This window comes from Crinia signifera, chromosome 1 (assembly GCF_055691185.1).
Source record: "Crinia signifera chromosome 1, ASM5569118v1, whole genome shotgun sequence".
NCBI lineage: Eukaryota > Metazoa > Chordata > Amphibia > Anura > Myobatrachidae > Crinia > Crinia signifera.
Genome location: NC_139217.1, coordinates 43,600,858 through 43,615,463, shown reverse-complemented (window position 1 = coordinate 43,615,463; position 14,606 = coordinate 43,600,858).

The following is a 14,606-nucleotide window of genomic DNA, read 5'->3' as shown; positions in this document are numbered from 1 at the left end:
TTCGGGGCTTATTTTAAAGGGCCATGGTGTGCGGAGGCTTGGCCAGAGTCATGGAGATTGAGGGGGTTCACAAGTAGCATGTTACTGTTGGAATTGTTCCCGATAATAGTTGCGGTAGAACTTTGGGGGCCCCAGATTGCAGATAGCAATATTGTTTTTTGGTGTGATAACTTGGGGGTGGTCCATTCAATTAACAACCAGAGGTCAGATTGCCCTAGGTCCATGCGGCTGCTTAGGCATCTAGTTCTTCATTGTCTGCAAGGGAATATTTCTTTTTCGGCAAAGCATGTTCCAGGGGTGGATAATGAGATAGCAGATGCTTTGTTCAGGTTTCAGTGGGATAGGTTTAGGAGGTTAGCCCCAGAGGCGGATCCCGTTGGGTTGATATGTCCTATTAATTTGTGGCAGATCATTGAGCCGGCATTGAAGGCTTAGCTCTGAAGGCGTTGGCTCCAAGTACGCTTAGGACTTATTCAGCGGCTTGGAACGAGTGGTCGGTTTTTTTCAGCAAGGTTGGGTGAGGGTAAGTGTCAAGAAGAGGGCATTTTGGAGTTTGTTTGGGCATGCCACCAGGAGGGTAGGTCTAGGGCTGCGATGTCAGGGGTTTTGGCCGGGATTGCTTATTTTTCAAAATTGAAGGGTCTTAGGGACCCAACCAAGTCATTTCTGCTATCAAAAGCGTTGAAAGGATGGGCCAAAGAGCAAAATGGGGAGGGGGATCTGAGAAGGCCCATTGACTTGGGTTTGCTTCAGGAGCTAGTTACAGCGGTATTGGGCGTGGCAGTGGATGAGTTTGAGGCGATACTTTTCAGTTTGGCATTTGTATTAGCGTTTTTTGGGGCATTCAGGGTGGGGGAGTTGGTAGCAAAGAATAAGATGTGCTTGACAACCGGGGTATTGACGGAGAATTTTTTGATAAAGAAGGACATTATTTTAATAAGGATACAGAGGTCAAAGACGGATCAGTTGGGTAGGGGGCATTGGATATCCATAAAGGCGGTGGGGAATAAGGAGATTTGCCCTGTTGAAATAGCAAATAAATTTGCGGCAATTAGGCCGCAGGGGGGGGGGGGGGGCTCAGTGGTTAATACATAGGGACAAATCCCCCTAACTAAATTTCAGTTCTCCAGCGTGTTCAATATATGCCTAGTGGCGTTAGGTCTTCCAGAGCAGGAGTACGGCACCCATTCCTTCAGGATAGGAGCGGCTACTTGCGCTGCAGCATCGGGAGGGTCAGAAGAGTCAATAAAGCGTTTAGGGCATTGGAAATCTTCTGCTTATAAGTCGTACCTAAGGGGGGATAGATTATAGGGAGCGCGCTCCTGGCGAGTTTGTTTTTTAGGTAACCTAAAGTTCTGTGAGGAGAAAGTCCTCACAGAACTCTCAAAACTGAAAGTGGATAAATCAATGGGGCCAGATGGGATACATCCAAGGATACTAAAAGAGCTCAAAGGGGAGCTGGTAAAACCAATAACAGAAATATTCAACAAGTCACTAGCTACTGGAGTAATCCCAGAGGACTGGAAAACAGCGAATGTAGTCCCACTGCACAAAAGTGGAAGCAAAGAAGAGGTAAGCAACTATCGACCAGTGAGCCTTACATCAGTAGTAGGGAAATTGATGGAAACACTCTTAAAAGAAAGAGTTGTAGAATATCTCAAAACCAGCAATTTACAGGATCCAAAACAGCATGGGTTTACTGGGGGAAGATCATGTCAAACAAATCTTATTGACTTTTTTGACTGGGTGACTAAAGTAATAGATCAAGGTGGGGCTGTAGATGTAGCTTATCTAGACTTTAGTCAGGCTTTTGACACTGTCCCACATCGCAGACTGTTAAATAAACTTGAAAGCTTGGGATTGGATTCTAAGATAGTTGAATGGATAAGAGCATGGTTGCAGGACAGAAAACAGAGAGTTGTAGTAAACGGACTACAGTCAAAGGAGGGAAAGGTTACAAGTGGAGTACCCCAGGGATCTGTAGACACACCAGGAGGGGTAAAACAAATGATTGATGATCTAGGTAGATTAGAGGAATGGTCAAGAGCATGGCAACTACAGTTTAATGCAAAAAAATGCAAAATCATGCACTTGGGTTGCAAAAATCCAAAGACTAAATATAGTATAAATGGCACTATAATGGAAACTACTGAGGAAGAGAGGGATCTAGGTGTCACTATTTCAGGGGACTTAAAGGCAGGTAGGCAATGTAACAAAGCAATGAAGAAGGCAAGTCAGATGCTTGGTTGCATAGGGAGAGGTATCAGCAGTAGAAAGAAAGAAGTAATAATGCCACTGTATAGGTCATTGGTACGACCTTATCTAGAGTATTGTGTTCAGTTCTGGAGGCCATATCTCCAGAAGGATATAAATACATTAGAGACTGTACAAAGAAGGGCAACTAAAATGGTGCATGGCCTACATCACAAAACGTACCAGGAAAGACTAAAAGATCTTAATATGTATACTTTAGAGCAGAGAAGGGAAAGGGGGGACATGATAGAAACTTTCAAATATATCAAGGGTTTTAACAAGGTACAGGTGGGAGACATTCTTCACAGGAAGAGGAGCAGCAGAACACGAGGACATGCACTGAAACTAGAAGGAGGAAGATTCAGGGGAAATTTGAGGAAGAATTACTTCACAGAAAGAGTAGTAGATAAGTGGAATAGCCTCCCATCAGAGGTGGTAGAGGCAAATACAGTAGTACAATTTAAACATGCTTGGGATAGGCATATTGATATCCTTACAAAAAAATAAGGATCAAATATGGTTTGAGGTAACATGTTTACAAAAGGGGCAGACTAGATGGGCCAAGTGGTTCTTATCTGCCGTCAAATTCTATGTTTCTATGTTTCTATGTAACCCAGGGCCATAAGCCGCCTGCCTTTTATCAAGGGGGATTGGATGGCGTTTCACTTTTTTCCTCTTAAAATCTGAGGTTTTGTGTTGTTCACATCCATCTGGGTAGCCTAAACAACTGAGTTCACCTTACCCTGGCTAGTTGCTATTGCATAGAATTTTAAAAATAAGTTTCTAATGTGTTTTATATAATTCTGTTATAGGTCCGGCTGATGTGGTGGGTAGGGTGTGGATTGTGAGACACTCTTATGTCTATTGGGCAGGAAAGCATGAGGTTAGGTCAGCAGAGGCTCGTAGGGTTAGATGGATCGGAATTAGGGGTATTTCCTGGTTTAGGCAATGGGATTTGTTGATGGCCTCAGAAGCAAAGTGGGGTGCTCCAGACGCGTTGATTATTCACGCCGGTTGCAATGACTTAGGGTCATGCAAGGGCATTGAGTTAATTATGGCGGTGAAGAATGTTCTCCAATGGATAAAAGAAAGATGGTCTGAGGTAAAGTTATGTTGGTCGGAGGTGATTCCGAGGAGGGTATGGAGAGGGACACAAGGAGGTGCTGCTTTGGATAGGGTCAGGAAGAAGCAGCAGTGTCCAAGTTTGTGTGGAGCATTGGAGGTGTGGTAATCAAGCACCCAGAGATTAAGTATGAGGCAGTGGAGCTCTATAGAGCGGATGGAGTTCATTTAAACAAGGAGGGTATGAAGCTGTTTGTCACAGCCTTGTTGGAGGCGCTGGGAAAAGAGGGGTGAGGGTATAAGTGGCGGACTTCGGCCTGCTTTGGCGGCCTTGTTTTGGCGGAGAGCATGGCTCCTCGGTTGGAAAGAGATTAGCGTGACAGAAATTGACTAGCATTTCCCCTTTGAGAGCTGCGAGCCGGTCACTACCTTAGACGAGGACCAGGTCACCATCTTAGGAAGGGACCAGTGCTCTGCCAATTTAGGGAAAATGGAGCTACTCGGTAAGGTCACGCAGGGCGTGGTTATGGCCACGCCCATTTGTTTAGTTACGCATTGGCTATTAGCGAGGGGCCATGCTTCTTGGCCACTTTTGATTAATTTAATTCATTCCAGCAATGCTATTGAATACATTTTGGCTGTGACCTTAATTTTTCAATTTATACAGTTGTCTGAGTCTTTATTTATTGTCTACGAGTCCAGTTATTTGTGTCCGAGTCAATTATTTCTAGTTGCGTCAAAATTCTGAGTATTAAAACATATGGGTGACTTATTTGTGCTTTCTGATATACGATGAGGTCACTTCCTGCTCACCTGCTACTACCTACCCAATCAAATAGGTTATAAATTCTGGCCTAGTGAGACCTACCAACACACACTGCACAAGAGAGGACAGTGCGCAGACTACCAAAAAACCTTGAACACACTGCTCTTCATCTGAGCTCCGGACCAGCATTTCATCTATAGCACAGGACCCTGCTGTCTCCACCTTTTGCCAAGCAAAATGCTATTCACCTACTGTGGACCATTTCAGACGGACTGCTCATTGATTTACCAGGGTAACTGACTCACCAAGCTGGGTAATATTCCGGAACTCTTTTACCATCTACATCCCAAGTCCATTGTGATAATCATTCATATTCCAAATTTATGTGATAAACTATCTCCACCACTAAACAATTGGAGACCCTAAAGGCCTTTTCGGAGACCAGATATATTGTGAAGAAATTCTCCTTTTCCCTCTATTATGCAGGAATAATTGGTTGCAACCTTGACCTTTTTAGCTATATGTTTTATTGTTTTATTTTATATCATTTTATGCATGTATGTGTTTATATAATAAATTGTTAAATTTGACAGTTGTGATTCTTTCAGTGAAACCCAGCGCTGCCCATTACAAATTATGCGGGGTAATCAATGTGGGATCACGGTTGTCGATACCCGCCGACAGCTGTGATCCAGGCCCATTTGCGGTCAGATTGACCGCATAACGACAGTCGGGATTCAATGTCCCGCCTGCCGATGGGCGCAAAGGGGGCGTGGCCACGAAAACAGCCGTGGATTGTCGATCTGCGGCCCAGATAACGACAATCCACGGCCGTTATCGCTATTTCCCATGTCGGAAATAGTGGCAGCAGATTGCATACCCCCTATGACACAATCCTTATGCCCATTACACATTGCTGCAGTATTGGGGTGGGGTTTATGTCCAGTAAGCAATTTCTGCTGTGTCTCTTTGATCTTTTAAGAGTGTCCTCTGGCGGCATCCCGCCAAACTGCACACTGGGGTTAACGGTGATGTCAGTGGTGATGGGTGCGATACCCTGGGTTTGCAGTATGCAGGTCCAGTGAAAGGTATCTCGGCACCCTAGGCAAACTGTCAGGCCAACACCCCCCCATTGATGCCATGCTAAGGAAAGTGTGAACAATACACACACACACATATCTATATATATATATATATATATAGATATGTGTGTGTGTATATTGTTTACTCTGGCCTTAGCAGGGCATCGATGTTTGAAGGGTAAAATGCGCCCTGCCCCATTAGCAGTTTCCTGCTAAAACATGCCCGCTGAGCCATACCGTCACAACCCCCAGTCGGCTGAGCCCCCTCAAAGTGCACATGCTGCCCCTGCACAGCTGCACCCTGCCCTGTGAAAAATGGTATGGAGACGCACTCCCTGTCTTCTCATTTTAAGAGTGTACATAAATGTTCAACAAGTGATATTGTATCTTTCTGTGGCCTTAAGATCGCTAGAGGAAACATTAGACAAAAAGATGAGATCACTCCTTTAGCCAAACTAGAGATGAATCTCATATTCAATTGTGGCACACTTATTCCGGGAGGCCTCAACAGTGACTTCGAATTAAAGTGGTTCCTGTAAATATCGGGTCCACTTCGGGTTACTGCATAAGAGGGGCTCCCCTGGCTTAGCTTTGTGCCACATTTTGAATTTTTGGGGAATAATAGATCCCTTTAAGGGAAACATTCCCGTAGCACCCCCATTCACCAAAAGAATCGGGGATATATGTTATAAATGATTTGTTGACTATATGTGCACTATATATAAACGTGTAACCTGCCTGACTGGATAATGTGGTGATACCACTTTTCGTGATAGATCCCAGGGAACATAGGCATAGCATCGCTTTAAGCTGCGTTGCCATATGCCCCAGGTGGGAACACCCACATATAAAAAATCGGACTGTTTGGGAAAATATATATAGACCCCTTTAAGAGATATATTTGTAGATTGTTGCCCTTTAAAAACAGGGACATGCGGTGCCAATTGTCTGATTATGTGCACAGTGTATAACTTGCTTTTTTGTATTCCGTAGGGACGCGCTGCCATGGCAACGGGACAAGCACTACAGCACTTCCGCATTTTTGCGGCTCACTGAGCTGGAAGCCGGAAGACACAGTTCCGTGCATGACCCCGCCAGGCTTCCGTAGTTGCGGTCCAGCAACCGGAAGAGGCGTACGGCCAGACAGGATGTTGTCTTCCGGATAGAGGATTCCCCGCTATGCATACCTTTAGAAAACCTACAGGCTTATAAGACGATCAAAGCACAGCATAAGACGCGCCTTCCCGAATACCCTGCAAATATATATTTAGCAGGCACGGATTCCCTATACAAGGCGATGGTCCGCCAGGCACAGATCCCCTGACCGGAAGTATACGTCCGGTTGTCATGGCGACCGTCCGGAATGCAATAGCCAGCGTGTTATTTAATGTTCAAAACTTTGTTCTATGTATAAGAGGTGTATTTTGGAATTATTACTAATTATGTTATAACACCTAATGAATGTTTTAAACAGATGTTAAGGTATTTAAGTGATTATTGCATCACTTCCTGCCCAGAGATGATTGGCTGCTCAGGGTATAAAAGCATGGCCTCTCACCCTCCACCAGCATGTCTTGATAAAGGTGTCTTACACCGAAACGCGTCGGCAGCCTGTGTGGAGAGTGAGCAGCCATCACATCTATCCTATCCGACATTGGATGTATGTATAAAACTTGAAAAAAAATCTTTTTTAAAAAGTTTTTTTTTTAGTTTTTTTATTTTTTTGTATATTTTTCTGGACATTTTATCTTGAACCTTATTTTATGTATGACCACTGTGGGTCTTATTTGTTGGGATTTGTAACATCCTATCATTGTGGGGATGAAGGATTTTTAAGTGGAAAATAAAAGTTTTTTTACGGAGGAAACATTGAGCATTTGTTGGGGCATTAGACTGCCAAAAGGGAGAATTCCTGCTCCTTGGGTACAAACTCTGAAACAGTATTTTTTCTTTTTTGCCCTCCACGTTTCGTGTATATGTCTGGATGAGAATATTCCAGTACAATACCAACAACCCAGGGCATAAAGAAAACGCTACGGGAGTACAAACATCTATCTAATCGTAAGTCGGGGTATGCCGATACGATCTACATTCAAAATGTTCCATTCACATGGGGTATAGAAACTTCTTTGTGATCTGGTGGAGGATATCTACTCACAAATTAAGAGCACCAAAAGATACCTTTATGCACGATCTGAGAACACCTTTTTGTGTGAGTTCTGGTACGGATATACACAGTATTTCACCATAATCATTGGTATTAGAAATATTTCACAATCTTATAAATTATCTATTGAGACATAGAAATTTAATGACAAGACTACACATTGCACCTTTTTTTGTCTTTTTAATACCCACACGCATGGGACGGAGATAATTATAATTGTCACGAATTTCTGAAAGAGGAAGGCAAAGAACCTGCTACGGGCCTATACCATCTTACCTTAAACCGTGAGTAGGGTACGCCTACCATTCTTAAATTCACTTGTGCACACACCTGATGCAACTATATCGAGAAAGAAACCTTTATATGTGTGCCTCCCTCTTGTCATAAGTGAGTGAGGTGCGCCTACAAAGCCTATTTCCCGTTATAAAACACATACACAGTATTGATTTATTTGGAGTCACACACTGTTGTTTAATTTTGTCTCTACGGTACACGAAAAACCGGGAGCAAAGAGGGGAAATATAGAAGACTCACAACTAGTGGAACAAGTCACAAAATTTTTTCTGAACAGAAAGGCAAAGAACCTGCTACGGGCTTAGACCATCCTACTTTTACCGTGAGTAGGGTACGCCTACTATTCCTCACTTCACTTGTGCATATACCTGATGCACTAATACTGGAAAAGAAACCTTTATACAGATGGGTCAGGTCCCATCTTTGCAGGGGATGGTGCTGGCGTCGCCAGCCGCCATCCCCCGCCAGCGCCATGGCGATGGTAAGAAGGGGACGCGCGCGCACGAGCGGCGTGCGCGTCCCCTTCCGACGGCGCTTCGATCCGTTCCCCCGGGTCCCCGCCGGCTTGCCGGCAGTAACCCGGGGTCCCCGCCGCCTGCCCGCACCCCCCCTAACCCCCCCTAACCCTGTCCGTCTCCCTGAGGCGGAGACGGACAGGGTTTCCGTCGCGCTAGCGACGGAGACTGAGACGCGCGTGCGCGTGAGACGCACGTGCGTCTCAATCTCCTCGCTGGCAAGGCTGCTGGCGGGTCGCCAGCGCGTACGTTCTGGCGACCCGCCAGCAAGGATGTAGACAGTAACATACTGTATGTGTGCCTCCCTCCTGTTATAAGTGAGTGACGTGCGCCTACAAAGCTCTTCTCCTGTCACGATAATATACACAGTATTGATTTATTCAGAGTCACACATTTTTGTTTAAATTTCTTTTATGGTGCATACAACACTGAGAGCCGAGAGGGAGAATATAGGAGATTCGCAAATAACGGAACAAGTACCCGCTACGTGCACATACAGTGCTATCCATACTGTGAGTTGGGTACGCCCACTTGTGCTCTTCAACTTTCTTGACTTCATTAGTAAAAGTCTTCTGATTTAGTTTACATCTAATTGGTGGTCTTTTCTCTTCTTTTTTCTGATTCGCTCCGAGACCCATTGTATAACGGTCAGGAAGATTGGATGGAAATTTGACTGTTAGGATAACATCTGGACAGTTTTTTGCGCCTCATACAGTTTGGAAAATCCTATTTGTATATTTCTGTACAGCTGCACCCTGCCCTGCCTACATCATAGCGTGATCACTATATATACATGTACAGTGTATATACGTTTAACTCTGAACAACTGTAGACCCAGGCTTCACAGTGGATGCCAGGGCCCAGTGGGACTCACCATTGGTGGTTTGTAACTTTGTATATGGTGCCGGGAGGGACAGTGGTTGGGCTGCAGGCAGCTACTGTAAAGACGGTCTGATGCAGACTTGTGCCCAGTACTGGCGGGGGGGCTGAGTGCTCACAGTCACCTGTGGTCTTTCTCAGGGCTGCTGCTCCTTGGTGGCAGCAGTGGCAGGAGGAGACAGGAGGGTGGAAGCGGCGGTAACCAGGAGGCAACTGTGGCAAAGCATGCTGGGATGTGTAGTTTCACAACAGCTGGAGGGCCACAGTTTGGACATGCCTGAAATAGACAGCAACTGAAAAAACAGACTGTGCACCCATGGCGATATTTCACCTAAATGCAAATACACTTACACGCACTACTTAACAGTAGATGTGAAAAATCCCTATAAGATGGACCTTGGAAAAACAGGTACTTGTGTATTTTGGCGGCGCCCATCGCATCGCATACCATAAGGCATACGATGGTATGCGATGCGACGCGATATCGCGCGATTTTGTACAATGGCATACAATGCGATGCGATGCGATTAATCATTGTATAAGCACCCTAATGGGTGCTTACAATGTTAAATGCACCCCCACTCCACCCCCCCCACTATAAACGTGAACCCGAAGCGTGGCGAGCGCAGCAAGCCCGCGAGTGGCGGCGGTACGCGTTCTCCGACCTTTTCATACCCCCACTATCCACGTTGGCGTGGAGTTGAGAATAGAAAGTGTGGCGAGCGCAGCGAGCCACCGAGCCCGAAGCGTGGCGAGCGGACGCGGACACCTGTGAAGCCCGCGAGGGGACGCGGATACCTGTGAAGGTATCCGCGTCCGCTCGCCATGCTTCGGGCTCGGTGGCTCGCTTCGCTCGCCACACTTTCTATTCTCAACTCCATGCCGACGTGGATAGTGGGGGTATGAAAAGGTCAGAGGACGCGTACCGCCGCCCATCGCGGGCTCACTGCGCTCGCCACGCTTCGGGTTCACGTTTATAGTGGGGGGGTGGCGTGGGGGTGCATTTAACATTGTAAGCACCCATTAGGGTGCTTAAAAGCACCCTTTAGGGTGCTTATACAATCTTTCATCGCATAGAGGGTAAAAATCGCGTCGCATCGCATGCCATCGGGTGCATGGCATGCGATGCGACGCGATGTACACATCGCGCGATGGACATCGGGGGCGCCGCCAAAATACACAAGTACCGAAAAAGAAAAGACCATAGCGCAAATATTGTTATTGCACAGAGAATTGATTTATTTTCCACAATGCCCTTACATGGGAGTAGTTTTCACAAGCATGTAACAAATGGTCTTTTCTTGAAGCTTTGTAAAGTTTTCGCTTAGACCTGGGGACTTGAGAACCCTGGATCTAGTGCAACACTGTTTGTTTAAAGTGAGCAAAACATTTATAGGACAAACTCACATGATAGCATGAATAAAAGGCATGTAACCCTCAATCCGGTGGGTGAAGTCCTCCACAATAGGATATGGATGCCAAATAGCCCGGTGTCTGCACCAGCAGTAGAAGTGACAGATCTTGGCAGTCGGTTCCCACGTCCAGGAGGGGTCCGGTGCAACGGCAGTGGCAAAGCTTGAGCGCGCTTTCGGGCAATGAAGCCCTTCATCAGAAGCATAGCCGCTGATGCTGAGCGGGGCCCTTTTTAACCCCGTACATAATTGATAAATTCAAAGCAGTTGTTACTCTCGGTGTAAAAACATAAGTATATATATATATATATATATATATATATATATATATATATATATAAAAACACAAAAAACAATATGGACCTTGTCTTGCGCTAAAGAGTTTTAATATTAGCTGCTACTCCGATAAGGCTCCCCTGTTAGTGAGAGTCTGGCAACAAGTACAAGAAAAAGAATTTTTTGGAGAGCGCTTGACTAAGTACCACCTAGTCACTCTTGTAATAATTTACTGAATAAAGCAACAATCACATTTATATTGACAGTTCTTTGTCCCTTTCCCGAATAATACGTGGAATCCGTTCAAGATAAAAGTTCTTTATTGAAACCCAACGCTTTTCGTCAGAACGACTTCTTCAGGGGCATGACTAAAAGTGGTACAGAAAGAATACAAGGGGCGTACTTTCAGTATTACAGTACATTGTGTCCATTGCAATACAACAAGCATATACATTTGTATAGTATACATACCAAAATAATTTTTTAATAGATAGGCTTGTTCAGCAACTAATAATTCATTCAGGACAATGGTAAAATCTAAAAGGTATTAAAAATTCAATGATTACAATAATGAAGCATAAACGTGAGTGGAAGAGCAAGGAAGATGATATAAAGACTGGCACATGTCCAGACTACATACCAGTAAGGTGAAAATTTGGAGGAAGCCAGGCTGGCTTAGTATATTGGGTATTTTTAGAGCTTTTTCTGTGGGGATGAGGTCCTTGAGAGTAGGGCTCACAGAACCTGAAAGTGTTAATTAACGGCTATATTATGACCAAAATACAAATGTAATTCATTCAATTAGGAGTCTTTATGTGAAAATTACATACCCCTAAAATGATCAATCTAGGGGACGCCAATTTGGCTCAGTGTGTTGGATAACTCCAGTGAGGGGCAGATCCTAGACAATTGAGCTCATAGGGTCTGGAAACATGAAATAAACAATGATCTTCTGATCCAAATACAATGGCGTTCACAATTATTAAGCGTAACAGATGTCTCATTACATACCGCTAGGGTGATGATTTATTGGGGAAAACCCGTCTAGCTAGGTATATTTGAACGGTTAGGATGAGATCCTAGGATATAGGGTTCACCATGCCTAAAAATATTTAATCACCTTAAAATTGTAAATCAAATTATAATTAAATTCCAACCAATCATATGCAAAAGGAGGATTTACCTACCAATATGGTGAAAGAAAAGGAGAAGGCCACACCGGCCTGGTATATTAGAAATTCCCGTAAGGATGCGATCCTCAAATACAGGGCTCACCGAGCCTATAAAGTGTTATCACCATATTAGCATCCAAATAAATTGTGGGGGTGGGAGGTCAATATGTTGGGAGATGGTATTGAAATATTCTACACCTACCGTATTGCTACGGATATACTTTACAGATCACGAAAGAAATAGAGAGATCCAGAAGAGAGTATCGCCTCTCAAATAGTCACCTAAAAGGATGGATTTACAGGTATAATAATCGTGGGGATCCCCATCATCACAATTCTGTTTATAAGGAGGGTAATATAAGTGCTCTTTACTAATAAGTATCGATCTCATTAAGTGGCATCTACAGTGCCTTCAAATATTATCAAATTTGTACATATATATATATATATATTTTTCATAAACTTTTCATTTAAAACAATAATCATCTTTATCTTATGTTAACCTCTAATGACACATATAGGTCAATTAGTTTTAAGCTATGACTTGTACCTTTAATATTCCAATGCAAGTTTTAAAAGAGAGGTATTTGTACAAGGCAATACAGATTTTCAATATAGATTTTAAATGGGAGAAGTTATACAGTGTAATACAAAGTGTAATTTTGTCACATAGAGTTTCTATACAAAGTAACAACATAAACTCCATAGGTATGCAATCACCACAGTGTAGCAAAATTCCAAGCTCCTTCACTGGCTGACGATAACTGCCTAGTGAACTGTGGAGCCTTTATATAGGGAACTGTAACCAGACTGACTTCCGGTTTCTAATTATAAAGAATACGGTATTTTAGACTTCACATATACTTTTGTAATATATGGGCTGAGTGATCTCTAATACCTGATGATGCCTAGTGTGCAAGGTCCCAATATAAGTGTCCCCAATGGGCTAATAATGCTGATGTTTACTGTGGAACGCACGCTCGCCGCTGTGCGTTCCATCTGGCTACTTCCTGAATGTGAGACCTTGTGCGCGACTTACTCCAGGAGGGGTCCGGTGCAACGGCAGTGGCAAAGCTTGAGCGCGCTTTCGGGCAATGAAGCCCTTCATCAGAAGCATAGCCGCTGATGCTGAGCGGGGCCCTTTTTAACCCCGTACATAATTGATAAAATCAAAGCAGTTGTTACTCTCGGTGTTCGCAGCTTTGGAAATGACAAAGTGGAAGTGACACTTCGGAGGACACTCTGTGTTCTGGGAAAGATGTCCCACACATCTATTCTGCGTTCCATTAGAGTCCTTTTCTGATAGACATTTCCGCATCCCGTCCGTGGAATGCTCTGTGGAGCGCACGTCCATTTTGAAAATCCATTTAGAATTAGAGCTCCGTAATTTCATAATCATAAAGTCCATAAGATACAAAACAAAAAAGATAGAAGAAGGTATTAACCCCTTCCCGACATTTGACGTACATTTACGTCATGGTCGGGAAGCACTTCCCGACACATGGCGTAAATGTACGTCATGGATTTAAACTGTCACCGCGTCTATAGACGCGGTGACAGTTTCAACATGTCTGCTGTCCCTGACAGCAGACATGTCCGTGCATGCCCAGGGGGGGCTGCGATGCCGCCCCCCCGTCGGCGATCGCTGTGATTGGCTGTTCAGTGTGAACAGCCAATTACAGCGTTTTCCTGTGTCACCGGCGAATAACGTTCGCCGGTGACACGGGATCGGAGGTGATTGGTGCTGTAAAGTACAGCACCAATCACCGCGGGGTGTAAGGGTGACACTGGTGTCACCCCACCTCACCCCGCCCGCCCCCAAAGGCCGTGATTGGTTCGTCGGACCGACGGACCAATCACAGCCATGGAGGGGGGTTTAAACTAACGGTGACTGCACTGCAGACGCCATTCCGGTCTGGAATAGCGTGCAGTGCGGTCACCGTGCCACCTGCCGCCATATACTGACCAGAACCTTGCTCCATACTTACCTGATCACTGCTTCATCGCTGCTTGATCACTGCTTGATCTGTGCCTAGTAGTGTGCTGGATGCTTCCTGGATCCTGTTGCTACTTGTGCCTTCCTGTGCTGTGAAATTGTGCTGCTGCAGTGTAATAGCTAGATAGAGAGATAGATAGAGAGAGATAGAGAGATAGAGAGAGATAGAGAGAGATAGAGAGAGAGATAGTGTCAGAGAGTGCTATATTTTGTGCTGCTGCAGTGTGATATAGTTATAGATAGAGAGAGAGAGATAGAGAGATAGAGAGAGAGAGATAGATAGAGAGGCCTAGTGACAGAGTGCTATATTTTGTGCTGCTGCAGTGTGATAGTTATAGAGAGATAGAGAGAGATAGAGAGAGAGAGATAGAGAGAGATAGTGACAGATTGTGCTATATATTTTTTATATAACTGACTGCTGCCCCCTCCTTTTGTGCTGATCAGTATAAATTAACTGATCAGCAACTTTTTGGGGGCGCAGGTTTTTTTTTATATATAGATATACCTGTCAGTGCTGCTGCTGTAGTGTCATAGAGTGATAGATAGTGATAGATAGTGATAGATAGTGAGAGATAGAGAGAGATAGAGAGAGATAGTGACAGAGAGTGATAGAGAGTGTATATTTTGTGTCTGCTACCCCCCCTTTTTGGGGGTGCAGGTTTTTTAGTGTCCTAGAGTGATAGATAGTGAGAGATAGTGACAGAGAGTGATAGAGAGTGACAGAGAGTGCTA